Raw genomic sequence first — 22,998 nt, 5'->3', positions numbered from 1 at the left:
TTCCATGTACTCTCAGAAAGTTTTGATGACAGTGAATTTGGGCTTTTGACTTCCAGATGTCTGTCTCCATGCTTGGCCCATCTTTGGGTGCGTTCTGCCACCTGCTGTTGGTAACTGAGGGAGCTGAGCGCCAGTTACGTTGCTGGACTCTGACTTCACTGGACACCCCTCACTTCAGGAGAACCTGGTTTTCCAGGTACCTCCAGTGAACTGGACCCCGATGGTCTGTGTTCTTTGGTGTGTCAGGCATCATATGTTAAAACAGACCACAGCACAACTCTCCAGTAGTATGAAGGGGCGATTACAACAACACAGAACAACACAGAACTTCAGTCTTAGTCTGACAGATGAGTCATGGAAACAATATAGTTTCTGGATCCAGGATCAGGATAATATGAAGATTTTTAACCTATGCATTTATTATATGTGCAAGAGAGCTTCTCCAGTGCAACTTCACATGGGACAAAATTGGACATTCTGACCACCTGTTTTAACTGCAGTACTTTGCTTGGAAAATCCCACGATTGTGTCTGTGTATATTACATCTTTTTCCTAAAATTACCATGGTGATCCCATTAAAAATACTTCTGGCAGGAAAACAATTATTTTTTCCCTCCGGATTTGGTTTAAAATAAATAAATAAATAAATAAATATATTTATTTTATACACACACACACACACACACACACATATATATATAAATAATCTAAACAACTCATTTAAAGGGGACATTTTAGTTTTAAACTTTACAAAATGAACAGTTTTCACTGTTTACATTTTCTGTTTCTTATTCATCAATACTATTTGTATGATTTTGGTCAAGATTTTTTAGAACTTGATTTAAATACAATTAACTACACACCTTCAGAATGTACAGTTGGACTGGTTTCCACAGGTTCACAAATGGAGCAATGGTGATGGTCCAGATGATGAACATATCACCATGAGACCCTCTGTCACACTCCTTTGGAAACCCTTCCCCTCCCAAGCTCCTGACCCTGTCCCCGGGCACCCACTGATGTGCTGTCTGTCACCTTGAGTTTGCTTTCATTTTCTAGGATTTTATATCATCAGAATCATGTAATATGGAGTCTTTTTTGTTTTTTTTAGCTTCTTTTACTTAGCTTAGTTTGAGATACACCATGTGGTTATGTGGATCCTTTTTTCATTGTATTTTATTTTATTTTACTTTTAGTTTATTGTGTAGACATACTGCAGTTCTTTTATTCAGTCACTTGTTAATGGGCCTTTGGGTTGTTCCTAGTTTTAGCTATTTTTTCCCTAATTTTAGCTATCATGAATAAAGTTGCTGTGACCTTTCCTGTGCAGTCTTTGTATGAAATTGTGCTTTTATTCTCAAGGGTAAATCCCTGTAGCTGGTACAGGGTGAATTCTATGGAATGTCAGGGACTTTTCAAGAAATTGACAGACTGCTTTTCAGAGTGTTTCTAACAAGAATTCTGATGTTCCTTGTCCTTAACACTGGTACAGTCAGCTTTGTTAATTTTAGACATTTTTATAGCAGTGGTGTTATTCCTCTAGGTCTATCTGTTTTAATTTTTAATGAGTTTGCAGCTAAGAAGGTGGAGCGTATTTTCACGTGCATGATTACCATCGTGTATCTTATTTGCTAAAGTGCCAACTCGAGTAATTTGCCTATTTATGAGAAATTAATTGTCTTCATTTTGTGAGTCTTTGAATATTGTGGATACAAGTTCTTTATTAAATATATTATCTGAAAATAATTAGTGGTTTTATTTTTCATCCTCTTGTCTTTTGAGGAGCAGAAATTCTTGACTTTAGTGCATTATAACTGATCAGTTATTTCTTTTTATGGTCCATGCATTTGGTGCTGTAAGAAATCTTCACCTGACTCAAATATTTGCTCTAGTCCAGCAGGTTGAAAGATTTGCTATATTCTCAGTCCTGTGTGGCTCTGTTGCTGTGCCCTGTGCTCTTTTCAGGTGCTCCTTTCTCTGGAGGACAGCAGTCTTTTCACAAACACGCAGTTCAGTACTCATCTAAAGACACAAGATGGACTCACATCCCCAAAGCTGTGTCTCTCTCTATACACTCCTCCCTTTCCAGTGCTCTGCCCCATGCACCCAAGCTCTTGTAACCTCCCTGGACTTCTAGCTCCATTTCCTCACTTAAGGAGGACTCTGGACTGGGTGTTCCTTGGCCCTGAACCTCAGCCAGGAAGCTTTCTCGAGGCAGCAAGCTGAGGCAATGAGGAAGATACCTTCATTATTTTTCCCTTCCTCAGGGATCTTGATCCTGCATCGTGTGTTGTACGTGGTTGTGATAACAGTTGTTTTGTGTCTTTGTCTAGTTGTCCATCTGTTGTGGGTGAAAGTGTGACTCCTGTCCCTGTCTGCCTCAGCCAGACATGGAAGAACCAGTGGTGTTAATCTGATGTTCATTGACTTCACTCTCTTCTTCTCATCTGCTGTGTGTTACTAGTTGTTTTGCCTTCCAGATGTTACTCCTGTGATGCGTGTTTCTTCGTCAGTGTCACTGTGTCTAGAGTTGTTAATGGTATTGATCAAATATATTACTAAGTCTCGGGGCACCTGGGTGGCTCAGTGGGTTAAAGCCTCTGCCTTCAGCTCAGGTCATGTTCCCAGGGTCCTGGGATCGAGCCCCACATCGGGCTCTCTGTTCAGCGGGGAGCCTGCTTCCTCCTCTCTCTGCCTACCTCTCTGCCCACTTGTGATCTCTGTCAAATAAATAAATAAAATCTATATTACTAAGTCTCCATAAATTGACTAATTTATTTCTAGTGCTCACTCAGGATGAATTAATTGCATGCTTTTTAGGGGAAACAACTCTATGGGTTCTTGTGTTTCTGCATGTCATGTGAGCCGAGGAACTAACTACTTTTCTTCTTGATTATCTTTTCAAAGATGTTTATATAGAGACTGTCCTTGGAAGACAGAGATGATGTTGTTATTTGAAGCAAAGGGCTTGTTTGCTTACTGTCTTGGGAGATAGAGAAAACATCTCTCTCCAAAGCAAAGGACAGGCATGCTTACTGCCCATTATAAAACATTCAGCTTCTCTGACTTAAGGTTTTCTGTCTTGTAATGAAAGCTACTCTATACTCACCTGTAATCTGGCTCTTCCAGTGTAGCCCTTTGGGAATTAAGACCCAAGGAACCGGCACAAGAAAATGTTAGTATTCTGACTACTGCTATTTCGGGGAGTAGCTAATCCTTTGTCTCTGACCAAGGAGTCTTCTGACAATGTTCATGACATTTAAATTCTTATTTAAAAGTAGGGCAAAATTTTAGACTTTTTACCGTTTTGATATATATTTGCAAACACATCAACTTCACATGGGACAGAATTGGACATTCTGATTACCTGCTTTAACTATAGTACTTTGGTAGGTTGAATAGAATAATTAATTGGAATAAGTTTCTTGTATAGGTTTTAAGTCATAGTTAATGTGTGACAGCTGCTTTAAAAGAGTGTTTTAGACTACATTGGTGTACTATAACCATACTATCATCTCTTAAAATGAGTAAATGGAATGAAGGAAACATTTTGGCATGCTAACTTAAATGGATTGTCAAATTTAACATCAATGCATAGAAAGAGATTCTCTTGAGGAATATTTTTTTTGCTGTTCGCCTCACCATTCTATCTAGGACATATCAAAACATAAGAGGTGTCAGGAGGAAAGAGCCTCTTGGATGAAGAGAAATGACTTTTCCTTTTCTTCTTTGGTTCTTTCCAGTAGTCCCTTTTTCTGAGCATGTGGCAAGTGTGAACTATAACAAGATGTTTAGATACTCATGCTTGAGAGGTTGTAACTACTAAGATTAAGCAACCTGACTCCCAAGTAATACACATTTATTTTGAGTGGTTTGTAACATATCAAGCAAAGTGAAGTTAGTATGAAACACAGATACCCATCAATATGAAAGACAAATAAAAGTATCTTACCCAATGGGGCGCCTGGGTGGCTCAGTGGGTTAAAGCCTCTGCCTTCAGCTCAGGTCATGATCTCAGGGTCCTGGGATTGAGCCTCGCATCGGGCTCTCTGCTCCACGGGGAGCCTGCTTCCTCCCCTCTCTCTGCCTGTCTCTCTGCCTAGTTGTGATTTCTCTCTGTCAAATAAATAAAATATTTAAAAAAAAAAAGTATCTTACCCAAGAAAGTTTAGTGTTTCTTGGGCCACATCGATTAACTTTTGTGTGATTCTGCATCTTCTTTTATAAAAAGAAACATAATGGTATTTACTTCAAAAGATTGTTGTAGGAATTAAATGAGCTCGTATATGCAAAACAGAACATAAGCTTGCACTTAGAGCTATTATTCTATAATACATCAGTGAATCTAGTTGTAAAGGAATCAACATATTACCCAAGTGTTACACAGTAAAGTAAGTGAAGTAAGAAAGGTGTATTATTTTCCTGGGGCAGCAGTAACAAAGTATCACAAATTGGGTAGCTTAGAACAACAGAAATTTATTGTCTCACAATTTGCGAGGCTGGAATATGAAATCAAGGTGTTGGGAGAGCCATACTCCCTCCAAAACCCACAGGGTTGCCTCTTCCACCTTCTGGCAGTTCCGGACAGTCGTTGGTGTGGGCACCATAATCCTGGTCCTTGTGTTCACCTTTAGATGGCATTCTTCATCTCATTTCCTCTTTATCACCCTCCCTTTGTCCAGGTTTGTGTCTGAATTTTTCCTTTTCATAAGGACACCTTCATTTTGAATTAGGGCCCACTCTCATGACCTCATTTTAACATTTGATTCCCTCTATAAGGACCCTATTTCCAAATAAAGTGACATTCTGAGGTAGTGGGACTTCAATACCTCTCTTTTGCAAGAAAGAATTCAATCCCTAGCAAAAGGAATTATTCTACCTATGTAATTAAGTAATAAGGAGATTTTATTTTAAAAATGTATCTAAAAATATGAGTATATTCTAAAAAACTTACCCTTACTTAAAATATTTAGGATAATCTTGACAATGTACAGAGAATACTTTGTTAGTTAAAGTGATACCGCCCATGTGGCAACAAAGTAAATGCAATTTACAGTTCAATTCACTTGGCCACCTTCCTTTGAAATTGCATGGTTGGTGATCAGGGGATGAGAGCACAGATTAAAAGATATTACAGTTTTTGTATTAGGTCAGTTTTTCTTAATAAGCAATATTATGTTATATAAAGTTAAAATAATTTGAATGAGATCAAATGCAACAACACTAAGCTGCTGGGTTACTCAGTACATTTCCTCATTGTAGGTGATGACTGATGAATTCCAAGACTTTGAAGTCTGTGTATCTTGACATTAAATCCCACTAAGTAGTAGGGTTTCTAATACTTAACGGGGTCCTGATTAATTGGTGATAGTTAAGAAAAATTGCTTAGGTCTTCAAATCACATTAATTTGGTACAATAAGTCTTCATTCACTCAGCTATGAAAACAAGACATGCAGACATACATTAAACAATTACTTTTATCACTTTTGGAATCAGATTTTATCATTTTTTACTTGCAACTTCAGGATTAGGTAAGCTAATGAGAGTGCTAAAACGTAGAGTCATAAAACATGCCCTCAGGAGGGAGCAGAGCTTCTCAGCGTTTCGTTCTAGATTCTTCATTGTTGGTCTAGCACGAATTGGGGAAATACCAGACAGCAGATTATCAATGCTTTTGATCAAGTGTTCTGATAAAGAGAAGCATAAGAAGGATGGAAGAGTATAACCTTTGCCTCAGAACCTAGGCCTTTGTGGATCAAACGTTAAAATAACCCAGGTGTTTTACCATACACCCAAGCAGAAAACTGCATGTGCAGATGGGTACTGCTTCTCCCCTACATTTTCTCAGAAAAAGGCTTTCTCAGAACTCCAGGGATTGAATTCAGTCAGCTACAAAAGAACAGAAAATTTAAGAATACATGAAGGTGAAATATTAGAATTTCATGAGTAGAATATTCTGAGCCTTTCATATCATTTAAATTTAAAAGGGGGTTGATTTGCATTGGAAGATCCAAGGTATCACTTAGACTTAATTATTTTTAACAAATTCCGATTGGTCTAGGGTGGGGCAAAGTCACACTTTCCTAGGAATCATATTGTAATTCTCTTCTGGACTGTCCAAATTCTAGAGCAATCCCAAATGTGCAAGGTGCATTGCTTTATTTAAATAAAAGACAGTATAAGATGGTCTAACAGTTCTACAAATACCTATCAATAAAGACAAAGAAGCAAAACCAAGGGGAGTAAGGGCCCAGGGAAAATTGCTGAAATGTGGGGTTTGCCTCTATTATGGTACCTAAATCATCTAAGGCTTGAGGAAAAAGGGGCCATGAGGGGCCCGAACTTGGTTTAGGAATTTTACAATATTCATTCATGTATCATGCTAAAGACAAGTATAATTATAGTTGTCAAAATAGAATAGTCTGTATGTGTCAGACATTGTGATAAATGTTTGGTGATAGATATTTAATTAACCCATTGTGTTCATAGTCTTGTTTCCAGTGTAGAGATGAGGGAAGTAAGACTTCTGTAAGTCAAGCAACATGCCATGTCCACATGCTCCAGGTTAACATCATGGTAGAAATTGTTCAGGCAGCCAACAGCCATCAAAGTCATCTGGGGCTCTTGGTGAGAAGTCCACATAGAGCATGAGATGGCAAGATGGTGGGGCCTATGGAGGCTGCCATCCCGCCTCCCACAGAATCAGTCTGAAAAGATATAGAAAAACATAAGGATTCCAGCTAATTGCCCTGAGGCTACAGTGAGGAATTTTCATGTTTTCCTGGGAGTCAGAGTGTTTGACACGAAACCTGTCTGTTTAGCAGTAAAAACCCACCGGACATGTGCTGTGAATGACTGCTGTACGCTTCGCATTCACGCTGCCTGATCCAGAAAAATGTCTTACTCTAAGTCATACACGTAGGGACCATCTCAGGTAGGATTCAGGCCCAGGCCCACCAAACTCCCCAAATCATGGAATTTCCATTGTATGTTTTTGTTTTTTTTTTCCCCATTTTATTTTTTCAGCGTAACAGTATTCATTCTTTTTGCACAACACCCAGTGCTCCATGCAAAACATGCCCTCCCCATTACCCACCACCTGTTCCCCCAACCTCCCACCCCTGACCCTTCAAAACCCTCAGGTTGCCCCAACCTCCCACCCCTGACCCTTCAAAGCCCTCAGGTTGTTTTTCAGAGTCCATAGTCTCTTATGGTTCGCCTCCCCTCCCCAATGTCCATAGCCCCCTCCCCCTCTCCCAATCCCATTGTATGTTAATAATTTACCTGTAGGGACCAGAGTAACACTGAGGTGTAAAGACAGCCATGGCCCCCAGATGTTCAGGCACTTAGGAGCTGCTTGAAAGTGATGTCAGCTGGCCAAACAACTTCTCTTCTGGAAGATCAGGACTACTCAGGTACACCTAAAAGTGTGAGAAAAACGTCATCTCTTGAAGTAAATAATTTAAGTAAAGAAATGACCTCTTAGTCAGCCAGCAAATAAGCTCATTAATTAAGTAATTATGATATCAGTTTCTCCTTTCTTTTGACTTTTTATTTTTTCATTTTCTTCTTTTACAATTGAAATGTAATGAACATACAGTGTTATATTATTTTCGAGTGTACAGTGTAGTGATTCAGCAATTCTGTGCTTTAACCAGAGCTCATCCTGGCAGGTGTGCTCCTGGATCCCTGTCTGTTATGTCACCTACCTCCCACCCTCCTCCCCTCCGGCAACCACCGGTTTTCTGTATGTAAGAGTTTGTTTTTGTTTGTCTCTTTTTTCCTTTGTTTGTTCACTCGTTTTTTTTCCCCCTTAGGTTCTACATGGTGAAATTATATGGTATTTGTATTCCTCTAACTTATTTCATGTAACATTTTATGCTCTAGATACAACCATGTCATTGCAAATGGCAAGATTCCATTCTTTTTTCATGGCTGAATAATATTCGTGTGTGTGTGTGTGTGTGTGTGTGTGTGTGAGTGTGTTACACATCTTCTTTAAACCATTCATCTGTAGATAGAGACTTGGGCGGCTTCCATATCTTGGCTGTTGTAAATAATGCTGCAATAAACATAGGAGTGTTTATATCTTTTTGCATTAGTATTTTCATATTATCTGGAAATATCCAGTACTGGAATTACTGGATCATAGTGTCGTTCTATTTTTAATTTTTTAAGGACCCTCCATCCTGTTTTCCAGTTGGCTTCACCAGTGTGCCTTCCCACCAACAGTGCATGGAGGGTTCTCTCTTCTCCACTTCCTTGTCAACAACTTATTATTTCTTGTGTTTTTGATTCTAGCCATTCTGGCAGGTGTGAGGTGATATCTTGTTGTTTTAGTTTGCATTTCCCTGATGAGTGATATTGAACACCTTTTCATGTATTTGTTGACCATCTACATGTCTTCTTTGGAAAATACTTTTTCAGGTCCTTTGTCCACTTTTTAATTGTATTATTTGGGTTTTTGGGTGTTGAGTTGTATAATTTTTTTTTTTACATATTTTGGATATTAACCTCTTATCAGATATATCATTTGTAAATTTCCCAAGGAAGATATAAAAATGGCCAAGAGTACATAAAAAGGTACTCAACATCTTCATCATTAGGGAAATGCAAAGCAAAACCACAATAAGCTATCACCTCACATCTGTCAGAATAATTACTATCAAAGATACAAAAAAATAGTAAGTGTTGGTGAGAATGTGGAGTAAAGGGAACCTTCATGCACTATTGGTGGGAATGTTAATTGGTTCAGCCACTGTGGGGGACAATATGGAGGTCGCTCAAGAAATTTTAAAAATAGAACTACCATATGATCCAACAATTCCATTTCCATGTATTTATCTGAAGAAAATGAAAACAACACATTCAAAAAATTATGTGCCTCACCCATGTTCATTGCAGCAGTATTTGCAGTAACCAAGATATGGAAAGTTTTAAATGTTCTGTGTATATCTATGAGGTCCATCTAAGTGCCCATAGATGGATAAATGGATAAAGATATGGGGTGTGTGTGTGTGTGTGTGTGTGTGTGTGTGTGTGTGAAATGATACATAATAAAATACTATGCAGCTATGCAAAGGAAATAAATCTTGCTATTTGTGACAATGTGGATTGAACTTGAGCTCATTATGCCAAGTGAAGTAAGTCACATAGAGAAAGACAAATACTATATGATCTCACTTCTATGTGCAGTTTTATTTTATTTATTTATTTTTCCACTTTTTTAAAAAATTTCTTTTCAGCGTAACAGTATTCATTGTTTTTGCACCACACCCAGTGCTCCATGCAATAAGTGCCCTCCCTATTACCCACCACCTGGTTCCCTAACCTCTCACCCCCCCACCCCTTCAAAACCCTCAGGTTGTTTTTCAGAGTCCATAGTCTCTCATGGTTCATCCCCCCTTCCAATTTCCCTCAACTCCCTTCTCCTCTCCATCTCCTCATGTCCTCCATGTTCTTTGTTTGCTCCACAAATAAGAGAAACCATGATACTTGACTCTCTCTGCTTGACTTATTTCGCTCAGCATAATCTCTTCCAGTCCCATCCATGTTGCTACAAAAGTTGGGTATTCATCCTTTCTGATGGAGACATAATACTCCATTGTGTATATGGACCACCTCTTCCTTATCCATTTGTCCGTTGAAGGGCATCTTGGTTCTTTCCACAGTTTGGCAACCGTAGCCATTGCTGCAATAAACATTGGGGTACAAATGGCCCTTCTTTTCACTACATCTGTATGTTTGGGGTAAATACCCAGTAGTGTAATTGCAGGGCCATAGGGAAGCTCTATTTTTAATTTCTTGAGGAATCTCCATACTGTTCTCCAAAGTGGCTGCACCAACTTGCATTCCCACCAACAGTGTAAGAGGGTTCCCCTTTCTCCACATCCTCTCCAACACACATTGTTTCCTGTCTTGCTAATTTTGGCCATTCTAACTGGTGTAATGTGTTATCTCAATGTGGTTTTAATTTGAATCTCCCTGATGGCTAGTGATGATGAGCATTTTTTCATGTGTCTGATAGCCATTTGTATGTCTTCATTGGAGAAGTGTCTGTTCATCTCTTCTGCCCATTTTTTGACGTGATTATCTGTTTTGTGTGTGTTGAGTTTGAGGAGTTCTTGATAGATCCTGGATATCAACCTTTTGTCTGTACTGTCATTTGCGAATATCTTCTCCCATTCCATGGGTTGCCTTTTTCTTTTGTTGACTGTTTCCTTTGCTGTGCAGAAGCTTTTGATCTTGATGAAGTCCCAAAAGTTCATTTTCGCTTTTGTTTCCTTGGCCTTTGGAGACATATCTTGAAAGAAGTTGCTGTGGCTGATATCGAAGAGGTTACTGCCTATGTTCTCCTCTAGGATTCTGAAGGATTCCTGTCTCACATTGAGGTCTTTTATCCATTTCAAGTTTATCTTTGTGTATGGTGTAAGAGAATGGTCGAGGTTCATTCTTCTACATATCGCTGTCCAGTTTTCCCAGCACCATTTATTGAAGAGACTGTCTTTTTTCCGCTGTATATTTTTTCCTGCCTTGTTGAAGATTATTAGACCATAGAGTTGAGGGTCCATATCTGGGTTCTCTACTCTGTTCCACTGGTCTATGTGTCTGTTTTTATGCCAGTACCACGCTGTGTTGGTGATCACAGCTTTGTAGTAAAGCTTGAAATCAGGTAACATGATGCTGCCAGTTTTGTTTTTGTTTTCAACATTTCCTTAGCAATTCGGTATGTCTTCTGATTCCATACAAATTTTAGGATTATTTGCTCCAGCTCTTTGAAAAATACCGGTGGAATTTTGATCGGAATGGCATTAAAAGTATAGATTGCTCAATGCAGTATAGACATTTTAACAATGTTTATCCTTCCGATCCAAGAGCAAGGAATGGTTTTCCATCTTTTTGTGTCTTTTCAATTTCTTTCATCAGTGTTCTGTGGTTCCTCGAGTATAGATCCTTTACCTCTTTGGTTAGGTTTTTCCCAGTTATCTTATGGTTCTTGGTGCTATAGTAAATGGAATCGATTCTCTAATTTCCCTTTCTGTATTTTCATTGTTAAGTGTATAAGAAAGCCGCTGATTTCTGTACATTGACTTTGTATCCTGCCACGTTACTGAATTGCTGTATGAGTTCTAGTAGTTTGCGGGTGGAGTCTTTGGGGTTTTCCATATAAAGAATCATGTCATCTGCAAAGAGAGAGAGTTTGACTTCTTCATTGCCAATTTGGATACCTCTTATTTCTCTTTGTTGTCTGATTGCCGTTTCTAGGACTTCTAATACTATGTTGAACAAGAGTGGTGAGAGTGGGCATCCTTGTCGTGTTCCTGATCTCAACGGGAAGGCTGCAAGCTTTTTCCCATTGAGGATGATATTTGCTGTGGGTCTTTCATAGATAGATTTTATGAAGTTCAGGAATGTTCCCTCTATCCCTATACTTTGAAGCGTTTTCATCAGGAATGGATGCTGGATTTTGTCAAATGCTTTTTCTGCATCAATTGAGAGGACCATGTGTTTCTTCTCTCTTCTCTTATTGATTTGTTCTATCACATTGATTGATTTGCGAATGTTGAACCAACCTTGCAACCCAGGGATGAATCCCACCTGGTCATGGTGGATAATCTTTTTAATGTGCTGCTGGATCCTGTTTGCTAGGATGTTGTTGAGAATCTTAGCATCCATATTCATCAGTGATATTGGTCTGAAATTCTCCTTTTTGGTAGGGTCTTTGCCTGGATTGGGGATCAGGGTAATGCTGGCTTCATAAAAAGAGTCTGGAAGTTTTCCTTCTGCTTCAATTTTTTGGAACAGCTTCAGGAGAATTGGTGTTATTTCTTCTTTGAAAGTTTGGTAGGATTCCCCAGGGAATTCATCAGGTCCTGGGCTCTTGTTTTTTGGGAGGTTTTTGATCACTGCTTCAATCCGTTTCTAGATATCGGTCTATTCAGGTTGTCAATTTCTTCCTGGTTCAATTTTGGGAGTTTGTAGTTTTCCAGGAATGCATCCATTTCATCTGGGTTGCTTAGCTTATTGGCATATAACTGTTGGTAATAATTTCTGATGATTGTTTCTGTTTCCTTGGTGTTAGTGTGATCTCTCCCTTTTCATTCATAATTTTATTAATTTGGGCTTTCTGTCCTTTCTTTTGGATTAGTGTGGCCAATGGTTTATCGATCTTATTGATTCTTTCAAAAAACCAGCTTCTAGTTTCATTGATACGTTGTACTGTATCTCTGGTTTCTACCTCATTGATCTCTGCTCTAATCTTGATTATTTCCCTTCTTGCATGTGGAGTTGGTTTGATTTGTTGTTGATTCTCCAGTTCTTTAAGGTGTAGAGACAGCTGGTGTATTCTGGATTTTTCAATGTTTTTGAGGGAGGCTTGGATGGCTATGTATTTCCCCCTTAGAACTGCCTTTGCTGTATCCCATAGGTTTTGGACCGAAGTGTCTTCATTCTCATTGGTTTCCATGAATTGTTTACGTTCATCTTTGATCTCCTGGTTGATCCAAGCATTCTTAAGCAAGGTGGTCTTTAGCTTCCAGGTGTTTGAGTTCCTTCTGAACTTTTCCTTGTGATTGAGCTCCAGTTTCAAAGCATTGTGATCGGAGAATATGCAGGGAATAATGTCAGTCTTTTGGTATCAGTTGAGTCCTGCTTTGTGACTGACTATGTGGTCTATTCTGGAGACGGTTCCATATGCACTTGAGAAGAATGGGTATTCTGTTGTTTTAGGCTGGAATGTTCTGTATATGTCTATAAGGTCCATCTGGTCCAATGTTTCATTCAATGCTCTTATTTCTTTATTGATTTTCTACTTGGATGATCTATTTATTACTGAGAGAGGCATGTTAAGATCTCCTACTATTAATGTATTCATATCAATATGACTCTTTATCTTGATTAATAGTTTTCTTATGTAATTGGCTGCTCCCATATTGGGGGCATAGATATTTATAATTGTTAGATCATCTTGGTGGATAGTCCCTTTAAGAATTATGTAGTGTCCGGGGCGCCTGGGTGGCTCAGTGGGTTAAAGCCTCTGCCTTCGGCTCAGGTCATGATCCCAGGGTCCTGGGATCGAGCCCCGCATCGGGCTCTCTGCTCCGTGGGGAGCCTGCTTCCTCCTCTCTCTCTCTGCCTGCCTCTCTGCCTAGTTGTGATTTCTCTCCGTCAAATAAAAAAAAAAAAAAAAAAAAAGAATTATGTAGTGTCCTTCTGTATCTCTGACTACAGTCTTTAGTTTAAAATCTAATTTATCTGATATGAGAATCGCTACCCTGGCCTTCTTTTGAGGCCCATTGACATGCAAGATTCTTCTCTATCCCTTCACTTTCAGTCTGGGTGTATCTTTAGGTTCAAAATGGGTCTCTCGTAGACAACATATGGATGGGTCCTGTCGTTTTATCCAATCTGCAACCCTGTGTCGTTTTATGGGCGCATTTAAGCCATTCACATTGATAGTGATTATTGATAGATACATTTTTATTGATATCGTGTTACCTTTGAAGTCTTTCTGTCTGTAGATTGTCTCTATATTTCTGTTCAATGATATTCTTAGGATTTTTTTCTCTTTTATAGGACCCCCCTTAATATTTCCTGCAGTGTCGGCTTGGTTATTGCATAGTCTTTTAAGCCTTGCCGGTCTAGGAAACTCTTTATCTCTCCATCCATTTTGAATGTCAGTCTTGCTGGATAGGGTATTCTTGGCTGCATGTTCTTCTTATTTAGTACTCTGAATATATTTTGCCAGCCTTTCCTGGCTTGCCAGGTCTCTGTGGACAGGTCTGATGTTATTCTAATGGGTTTTCCTCTGTATGTAAGGAGCTTCTTGTCCTAGCTGCTTTCAAGAGAGTCTGCCTACAATTGTAATTCTTCATTCTAACTATCAGGTGTTGCGAGGATTTTTGAGAATCTAAAATCGTGGGGGGGAACCGTTCTGCCTCTAGTACATGAACGCCGTTTCCATTCGTGAGATTGGGAAAATTTTCATAGAAAACTTGTTCCACTATATCTTCTAGACTTCTTTCTTTCTTCTCCCCTTCAGGGATTCCAATAATTCTGACATTAGAACGTTTCATGGCATCATTTATTTCCCTGATTCTGTTTTCGTGGCTTCTGAGCTGTTTGTTCCAGGCTTCCTCCTGATTATTTCTATCTGTTTGTCCTCCAGATCACTAATTCTATCTTCTGTCTCAGTTATCCTAGCTTTTAGAGAATTTAGATTCGATTGGAACTCATTGAGAGCATTTTGAACATCATCCCTGGTGGCTTTCAGTTCTGCCCTAACATTGTGAACATCATCCCTGGTGGCTTTCAGTTCTGCCCTAATAAATTCTGTTTGGTCATCCATGGCTTTTGCCAACCTAGCTATTGCCTGGATAATTGTTAGCCTGAATTCCTTTTCTGCCTATTGTCTATGCCAATAGCCATTAGCTCTGTTGCAGAAGGTCCATCCTCTGTATTTTTCTTCTGTTGGGCATTCCTCCTCCTAGTCATTTTGGTAAGAGATGACTGAGTGGATGCAGCTGGATGTGTCGACTGTGGTGCAGTCAAGGTTCACCCTGGAATGCTTCTGTGCAATCAGGATTCTCCACCCAAATGAGAGAAAAAAGAAAAGAAAAAGAAAAGGAGAGAGAGAGAGAGAGGGAAAAAAGGGAAGATAAAAGAGAAGGCTCACCCCAATTGGGCCCCAAGGTAAGATATATGAAGTATACAAACAAAAACAGACAAACAAAAAGACTGATAAAAGTATATGACAAGAGAAAAAAAAATATATATATATATATATAAAAGCAAAAAAAGGAAGAACCTCATCAAAAAGAACCCCAAGTATAAGATTTATATACTATGAGGACAAACACAAATACACAGAAACACTGGCAGAAGGAAAAGATGGGAGAGTGGTTATAAGTTCTTAGTATGGGCGAGGAAGGTTATTTTGGTTCTTCCTGACTGTATCTTGATGTCTTTGTTAAAGGACTCAACTTTCCTAAGATAAAGGGGGATTAAAAATTGGTTTACCTATAGGGGTAGCATTGATTGGGGAAAGGGGATTATCTTGAGGTTTAACTCTATGTGTATATTAGAAAATAAAAATAAAAAAATAATAAAATAGACTAAACTAAACTAAAATTTAAAAAAATTCAAAAAGTAGAAAAGCAAAAGAATAACAAGGGCGTATGTATCAAAAAGTTCAGGTTAGAAGGTTATTAAGGAATTTGATGTACTGGACATCTCACTGTGATGGTAAATATGTTAAAAAATTATCTATATGTGTAAAAAAAATGAACCAGAATAGTGGTAACGAGTTAAAAATAAAAGTTGTATTTATGAAGTAGTGGTGGTTGTTCTCTTGTTGTCTTTTTTTTTTTTTTCCTTCTTTCCCCGTTGGTTTTACTGGGGGAGGGGCCTGCCACGTGGGTTTTCAGTCAATGATGTTCCCTGAGGTAAGTCCTCCCGACCCCTCAAGGGGTGGGCTCTGAGGAAACCGTTTTTTTCAGGCTTTTGTTCTCTGGAGGTTTTTATGTTTGTTCATCTGTTTTCTCTTGCCTTGACAGCTTTTGATGGTTTTTGGAGGTTTAGAGGAGAGCAAACTGCACCCTGACCTCCCTCTCAGAGAGAAGCCTCAGAATGCTCTGCAGAGTTGCTGGCAGAGTAGGTTCTCAGTCAGGGTCCCTGGGGATGCAGGATCTCCTCCTTGTACCCAAAACCACGGCAGTGGCAGCTGTCTGGGAAGCTCCAGACCGCCATAGAGGTTCCAAGCCATGATCGCACACTGAGATTTTCCCGCTGGCCCAGGCTGGGAGTGCCTGGTTTTTCTGGGTCCCAGAGCTCCCAGCTAGCGCCTGTGAGCACCTCTCCCAGGGGAGGGTGTGGGGCGTGTGCATCTCAGGCTCTGATCCCTCGGCGCGGGTCTAAGAGCGCCAGGCTAATGCCTGCCTGCACCTCTCTCAGGGAGTGTGTGGGGTGTGTTCCTCTCAGGAACGCCATCTGGCGAGGCTCCCAGCCCCTCCCGGGAGCTGGACCCCACGCGTTCTCGGGCGCGCTGGCGGCTCAGGGACCAAGACCTGGTTTCTCTGCCACACTCTCTCTGAGTCAGCGCCAGGGGAGGCTGTCCTGGGTCCAGGGACTTAAGCCCCTGTCCCTAACCACCCCGGTTCCCACAATGTTCCCCCGCGATCCTTTGCTCTTTTTTTGAGTGCTTTCAACCAGACTCCAAGTTAATGCTGGTCCCCAGATGTAGAGGACTCTTGTATTGGGGTATTACTTTCCAATCAGTCGCCTCTGTTGGCTCCCTCCCCCTTTTGTTTATCTTCTGATATCAGTCCGATATTCCCATTCCGCTTTACCTGCCCACTGGCATCTTCTTCTCCTGTAGAGATCCAGACGTGTATAATTCTGATCTCAGGCTGATTTCATGGATGATCGGAGTTCTTTGGTAGGTAATAAGCTCACTTTAGGGTACAGGTTGAAACGGCGCCTCCTCCTACTTCCCTGCCATCTTGACTCCCACCTATATTATTTATTTACTTATTTGAGAGTGAGACAGTGAGAGAGATGATGACAGAGGAGAAGTTCAGAAAGAGAAGCAGACTCTCCATGGAACAGGGAGCCCAGTGCAGGACTTGATCCCGGGACTCCAGGATCATGACCGAGCCAAAGGCAGTTGCTTCACCAACTGAGCCACCCAGGTGCCCTTATTTTATTTTATTTCAAATTTATTTATTTGAGAGATAGGAGGCGACAGGCAGAGGGAGAGAGAAAATCTCAAGCAGACTCTCTGCTGAGCACAGAGCCTGATGTGAGGCTTGATCTCAGGACCCTGAGATCATGACCTGAGCTGAAACTAAGAGACTGATGCTTACTTAACAAACTGAGCCCCCCAGGACCCCAGAAATCCTGCTTTAACATCATAATTAAGTAAAACACATGCCTACCAGATTATCTTGTACTGAATTTCTTTATTGCACGTTGTATTTTTAGGGATATATTTAGAATACTGTACTCCTTGCCCTTCTTTTCCACAAATGGCCCATTTGACAGTTTTTAGTCTGTGATGTATTTAGAGCAACAGCACTTCATTTACTGAAAGGTTGTGTCATCGTAACTTGAAACTTGTAGATCATGGTTCAAAAATTAGAACTGATTAAAAGAGGCTAAAAACAGCCAGAGTAATCCTTTTAGTTTTAATGTTTGTGTAATTTCATATTCAAGACTGAATTTGAAGTTCATTTCATCTAGGTTGCTTAACTTATTGGCATATAACCTTTGCTAATAATTTCTGATGATTGTTTCTATTTCCTTGGTGTTAGTCGTGATCTCTCCCTTTTCATTCATAATTTTATTAATTTGGGCCCTCTTTTCTTTTGAATTAGTTTGGCCCATGGTTTATCAATCTTATTGATTCTTTCAAAAAAAACAGCTTCTAGTTTTGTTGATGTGTTCTACTGTATCTCTAGTTTCTATCTCATTGATCTCTGCTCTAATCTTGATTATTTCCTTTCTTGTGTGTGGGGTTGACTTAATTTGTTGTTAATTCTCCAGTTCTTTAAGGTGCAAAGAGAGCTGGTATGTTCTTGATTTTTCCTTTTCCTTTTTTTTTTTTTTTTTTTTTTTTTTTTTTTTTTTTTGAGGGAAGCTTGGATGGCTATGTATTTCCCCCTTAGGACCGCCTTTGCGTCCTAGGTTTTGGACCAAAGCGTCTTCATTCTCATTGGTTTCCATGAATCGTTTAAGTTCTTCTTTGATTTCCTGGATGATCCAAACATTCTTAAGCAAGGTGGCCTTTAGCTTTTGGGTGTTTGAATTCCTTCCAAGTTTTTCCTTGTGGTTGAGTTCCAGTTTCAAAGCATTGTTGTCTGAGAATATGCAGGGAATAATCTCAGTCTTTTGGTATCGGTTGAGCCCTGATTTGTGACCCAGTATGTGGTCTATTTTGGAGAAAGTTCCATGTGCACTTGAGAAAAATGAGCTTTCTGTTGTTTTAGGGTGTAATGTTCTGTGTATATCTATGAGGTCCATCTAGTCCAATATGTCATTCAGTGCTCTTGTTTCTTTACTGATTTTCTGCTTGGATGATCTGTCTATTACTGAGTGGGTTGTTAAGATCTCCTACTATTAATGTATTCATATCAATATGATTCTTTATCTTGATTAACAGTTGCCCTATATAGTTGACTGCTCCCGTATTGGGGGCATAAATATTTATAATCGTTAGATCTTCTTGGTGGATAGACCCTTTAAGAATGATGTAGTGTCCTTCTTTATCTATGACTACAGTCTTTAGTTTAAAATCTAATTTATCTGATATGAGACTCTCTACCCCAGCTTTCTTTTGAGGCCCATTGGCATGAAAGATGCTTTTCCATCCCTTCACTTTCAGTCTGGATGTATCCTGAGGTCCAAAATGGGTCTCTTGTAGACAACATATGGACGGGTTTTGTTGTTTTATCCAATCTGCAGTCCTATGCCATTTTATCGGAGCATTTAGGCCATTCACATTGAGCGTGATTATTGAGAGATACGTTTTTATTGACATCGTGTTGCCTGTGAAGTCCTTGTTTCTATAGATTGTCTCCATAAACTTCTGTTCTATGACACTCTTGGGTTCTTTCTTCTTTTATAGAACCCCCACCCCCTTAATATTTCTTGTAGTGCCGTCTTGGTGGTCACATACTCTTTTAAACCTTGCCAGTCTTGGAAGCTCTTTATCTCACCATCCATTTTGAATGTCAATGTTGCTAGATAAAGTATTCTTGGCTGCATGTTCTTCCCATTTAGTCCCCTGGATACATCTTCATAGCCCTTTCTGGCTTGTTGGTTTTCTGTAGAAAGGTTTGATATTCTTCTGATGGACCTTCCTCTGTATGTAAAGAATCTCTTCCCCCAGCTGCCCTCAAGAGGTTCTTCTTCTTCTCCTTCTCCTTCTCCTTCTCCTTCTCCTTCTCCTTCTCCTTCTCCTTCTCCTTCTCCTTCTCCTTCTTCTTCTTCTTCTTCTTCTTCTTCTTCTTCTTCTTCTTCTTCTTCTTCTTCTTCTTTCTTCAAGATTTTATTTATTTATTTGACACAGAGAGAGAGAGATCACAAGTAGGCAGAGAGGCAGGCAGAGAGAGTGAGAGGGAAGCAGGCTTCCTGCTGAGCAGAGAGCCCGATGCGGGACTCGATCCCAGGCCCTGAGATCATGACCTGAGCCGAAGGCGGCGGCTTAAACCACTGAGTCACCCAGGTGCCCCCCACCAAGAGCTTCTATCTAAAATTATGACTCATCAGTTTCACAATCAGGTTTATTGAGGTCTTTGTAGATTCTATGATCTTGGGGGGAGACCTTTCTGCCTCTAGAACATGAACGCAGGTTCCATTCCCCAGATTGGGAAAATTTTCATGGAGAATTTGTTCAACTATATCTTCTAGTCTTCTTTCTTTCTCCTCCCCCTCAGGAATTCCAATAATTCTGACGTTGCAACGTTTCATGGCATCATTTAAATCCCTAATTCTGTTTTCATGGCTTCTAACTTGTTTGTTCCAGGCCTTCTCCTGTCCTTTAGATCACTAATTCTGTCTTCTGCCTCAATTACCCTAGCTGTTAGAGAATTTAGATTAGATTGGAACTCATTGGTAGCATTTTTAATTTCTTCCCTGGTGGCTTTCACTTCTGCCCTAGTCAATTCCATGTTATCATTAATGGTTTTCTCCAGCCTAGCCATTGCCTGGATAATTGTTACCCTGAATTCCCTTTCCAACATACTGTTTATGTCCATATCCAATAGCTCTGATGGAGAGGGCCCAGTCTCTGAATTTTTCTCTATTGAGCATTCCCCTCCTAGTCATTTTGGTGAGAGGTGGTTGAGGGGATGTGTAGCTGAATGTATCAACCGTGATCCAGGCAAGGTGCACCCTGGAAGGCTTCTGAGCAATCAGGAGTCCCCACCAAAAAGAAAGAAAAAAGAAAAAAAAGAGAAAGAAAGAGAGATACAGAAAAAATAAATATATAAAAGGGAAGACCCACCCAGAATGGGCCCCAAAGTAAGATTTATAAGGTATACAAACAAAAATGGACAAACAAAAAGACCGACAAAAGTAAATGACAAGAAAAAAGAACCCAGCCAAAATGAACCCCAAGTATAAGATTTATATAATACCAGAACAAAAACAAATACACAGAAACAGTGACAGAAGCAAAAGATGGGAGGGTGGTTATAAATCCTCAGTGTGGGTGAGGAAGGGTATTTTGAAGTTCAGTACTATATAACTATTTGGCACTTCCCTGAAACACAAAATCTAAACCAGATTAATATTTGGGGGGAGGGCAGAGCAAGAGGATAAGCCCAGGCATGGTCCAGTCCACAACTTGTTGTTTATAACTATTGTTTTTCTTTAATTGATATGTATAGAAAAATTTATAATATATTTTACCCCATTAGATAAGGTAGATCCTTAGCAAAGAGGTAACAAAATATAGAATTAAAATGGCATTAGCATCTATTCCTAAGAACATCAAGAATCTATTTTAATGTATTTGCCATTGAAACAATAAATTATTATGGTGGACATTAAAGATTTTGCTCTCAGTTATATAGAAAATTCACACATGCTGTTGAACTCATTATCTGAGAATGAAATACTATCTATAAATAAACTGTACTATAGTCATTTTTGGCAATCTCTCTCTATATTTTTTTAACTTCATGGAGTATATTTCCGGACCGATGAAAAGTTAGAATTATGGGCTAGAGGGGTCATCTGACCCTAAAATTACAGGTACATACACATATACAGACATACACAAACATACACATGTAAAGAAAAGAAATCCATGGTAAATACTCTGGAGCAATTTTACAACTAAAGCTGAATGGATTCTCTCCTTCCTAATAGTATAGTATGGATGTTTATACAAACTACAGGAAATCTGCTGTCCAGATGTGTGTTTCCTATCATTAGATAGAAAACCTTCCCTTAACAGCTGGTGACTGCAAATGAGTTGAGGAAGCAGATGTTGGCTTGAAGTTAACTCAATTCAGCAATCTTCAAAACAGCGAGGTACTCTGTTCGTATCAGGCCCCACCATCCACTGGACTTCTAAACATGACAGAAAAATATCTCCTAAGAAGTTTCATTTTTACTGAGTTCCAGCTCAAAGCCCTGCGAGCATCTGTCATCCTCATAGGGACATCGTAGCTGCCAGATACCTCAGTTGGAATTTAGGTTAGAAAGGAGACATACCCTCTTCCCCAAAACTTCCAGGCTCTTCTTTGACAATAGCACTTGCTTATAGCACACACAGTATACTTTGATTCAATTTTCCCTCAGCTGCTTCAGTTTTGATAAGGAGTAGACTGTCTGTGTGAGTGCGTGCCTCTCCTTGTGGGCTGGGAGGGGGGATCTGGGCACTGCGGGCCTGCCCGCTCACTGTCTTCTGGAACCAGACTCAGAAGGAAGTGTTGTAGGAAGCTGAGGACAGAGCTGGGCTCTAGGCCGGGAGCTTGATGTCCAGCTGACTGCCCTTGAGATATTTGCTTCTGCATGCGCTACCACCTATAAAGGAGAGAGGGTTCATCATCTAGACAGTGAGGATATTGGACCTGGAGCACCTCATTCAGACAAGCAATGTGTTACTCCCCACTAAGTGCTCCATTCTCATAACAAGTAATGAGTCCCACTGAGTGCAGATACCTTGATGTACTTTCTGTGAAGGGCCCCAGCCTGGGCTACCTGCTCCACGAATTTCATTCAGCTTGTTGGCCTCTGAACTTGGTGCTGGAGACACAGTGGATGAACAGGGCAAGAAAAAGGCCACCTGTTGCTTTCTTTGTCGTGCTATGTTCTCAACAGGGTAAACTGAACTGTCTCAGAAACCCAAGTTTTCACCACAGAAAAACGTGAACATCTATAAAGAGACGTCAAGACATCATAGTGATCATTTGAAAATAGTTATAAAACAGAGGAGAGTGTATTCAGCTACTTACTTGTAAACCTGGCTTACTCCAGGTACCTAGGAAAGTAGTTTGCACAGTAGAAGGTGCTCAGTGAATGTTTGTTGGCTTGGTTTTGTTATTAGTTGATGATGGCACCTACGTAATGAAGGCAGTTAAGGAAGTGACACTACCCGCAGGAATATTATATGATCCTCATGTGGAGAACTCTTTCACTGTTCTGGACCGCATCAACTGATCATACTGCATCTTGTCTTTTGTAGACTGTGTCCCCTTGTCTTGTATCGTCCTGTACACAGCACGGCCCAGAGGACAGAAGATTTGAAAATACAAGAAGTACGTTAACTGTGAAATAACTACCAAGTTCCTTGTGTAGCTTTGATGCAAAAAAAAAAAAAAAAAAAAAAAAAAAAAATCGTTCTTCCAGCCTACTAAGAGACAGAAACCACAATGCACAGAAGTGGAACAAGTACAGAAATGCCTACAGGGATGACAGGATGCAGCTATGTGGGAAGTATTTCCTGAACAAGGCGTAAGCTGCTACTTGCAGCAGAGAACTCTTGGCATGGTCCAGTACAATGATAAACACACAAAGCTTCTTAAACAGATTAAATAGATAGCACAGTAAGGTAAATCTGAATGGAGATGTTCAGTGAGTACAGGCCTGGCTCTTGAGCTGAAACCTGAACAAAGATTTCTTGCTGAGCCCTGAATGTATTAAGAATTGAAAACAGGGGAAAAAAAAAACAAAAAACAAAAACAAACAAAAAACCCCCTCACATATGCGTTTTTTTTAACTCTAAAGAAGGAGAATTGATCCTTACAATGATTATACAGATGAATGAAAAATCCCAAAGTGCCTAGAGAAATTTAAAAAGAGGAGTAAAACTTGATTTAGGTTCATTTCTGAGCTAAATATATTTTGTTGAAAGTCAGTATTTTGATGACTGTCAAGCCGTGGGGAAGGCTTACTGGCGCAAGCACATACTACTAGCTACCTTTTTCACACAACACAACATACTTTGTGATTTGGGGGAAAAGGTAAGATGCTTTTCCAACTCGCTTATA

The 22,998-nt window shown here is 39.8% G+C and overlaps 1 protein-coding gene across 1 annotated transcript in view; it reads left to right on the top strand.

The window, feature by feature from the left end:
• Nucleotides 1-22,213, top strand: part of ZWINT (ZW10 interacting kinetochore protein) — a 69,049-nt gene extending 46,836 nt beyond the window's left edge. The window contains exon 9 of the mRNA XM_046027840.1: nt 22,194-22,213. The gene's annotated coding sequence lies outside the window, so the exon portion shown is untranslated. The remainder of the gene's footprint in view (nt 1-22,193) is intronic.
• Nucleotides 22,214-22,998: the final 785 nt, after the last annotated feature.

The sequence above is a fragment of the Meles meles genome, chromosome 13 (assembly GCF_922984935.1).
Source record: "Meles meles chromosome 13, mMelMel3.1 paternal haplotype, whole genome shotgun sequence".
Classification (NCBI taxonomy): Eukaryota; Metazoa; Chordata; class Mammalia; order Carnivora; family Mustelidae; genus Meles; species Meles meles.
Note: the sequence above shows the minus strand (reverse complement) of the source record. Positions and strands in the feature narration are given on the sequence as shown.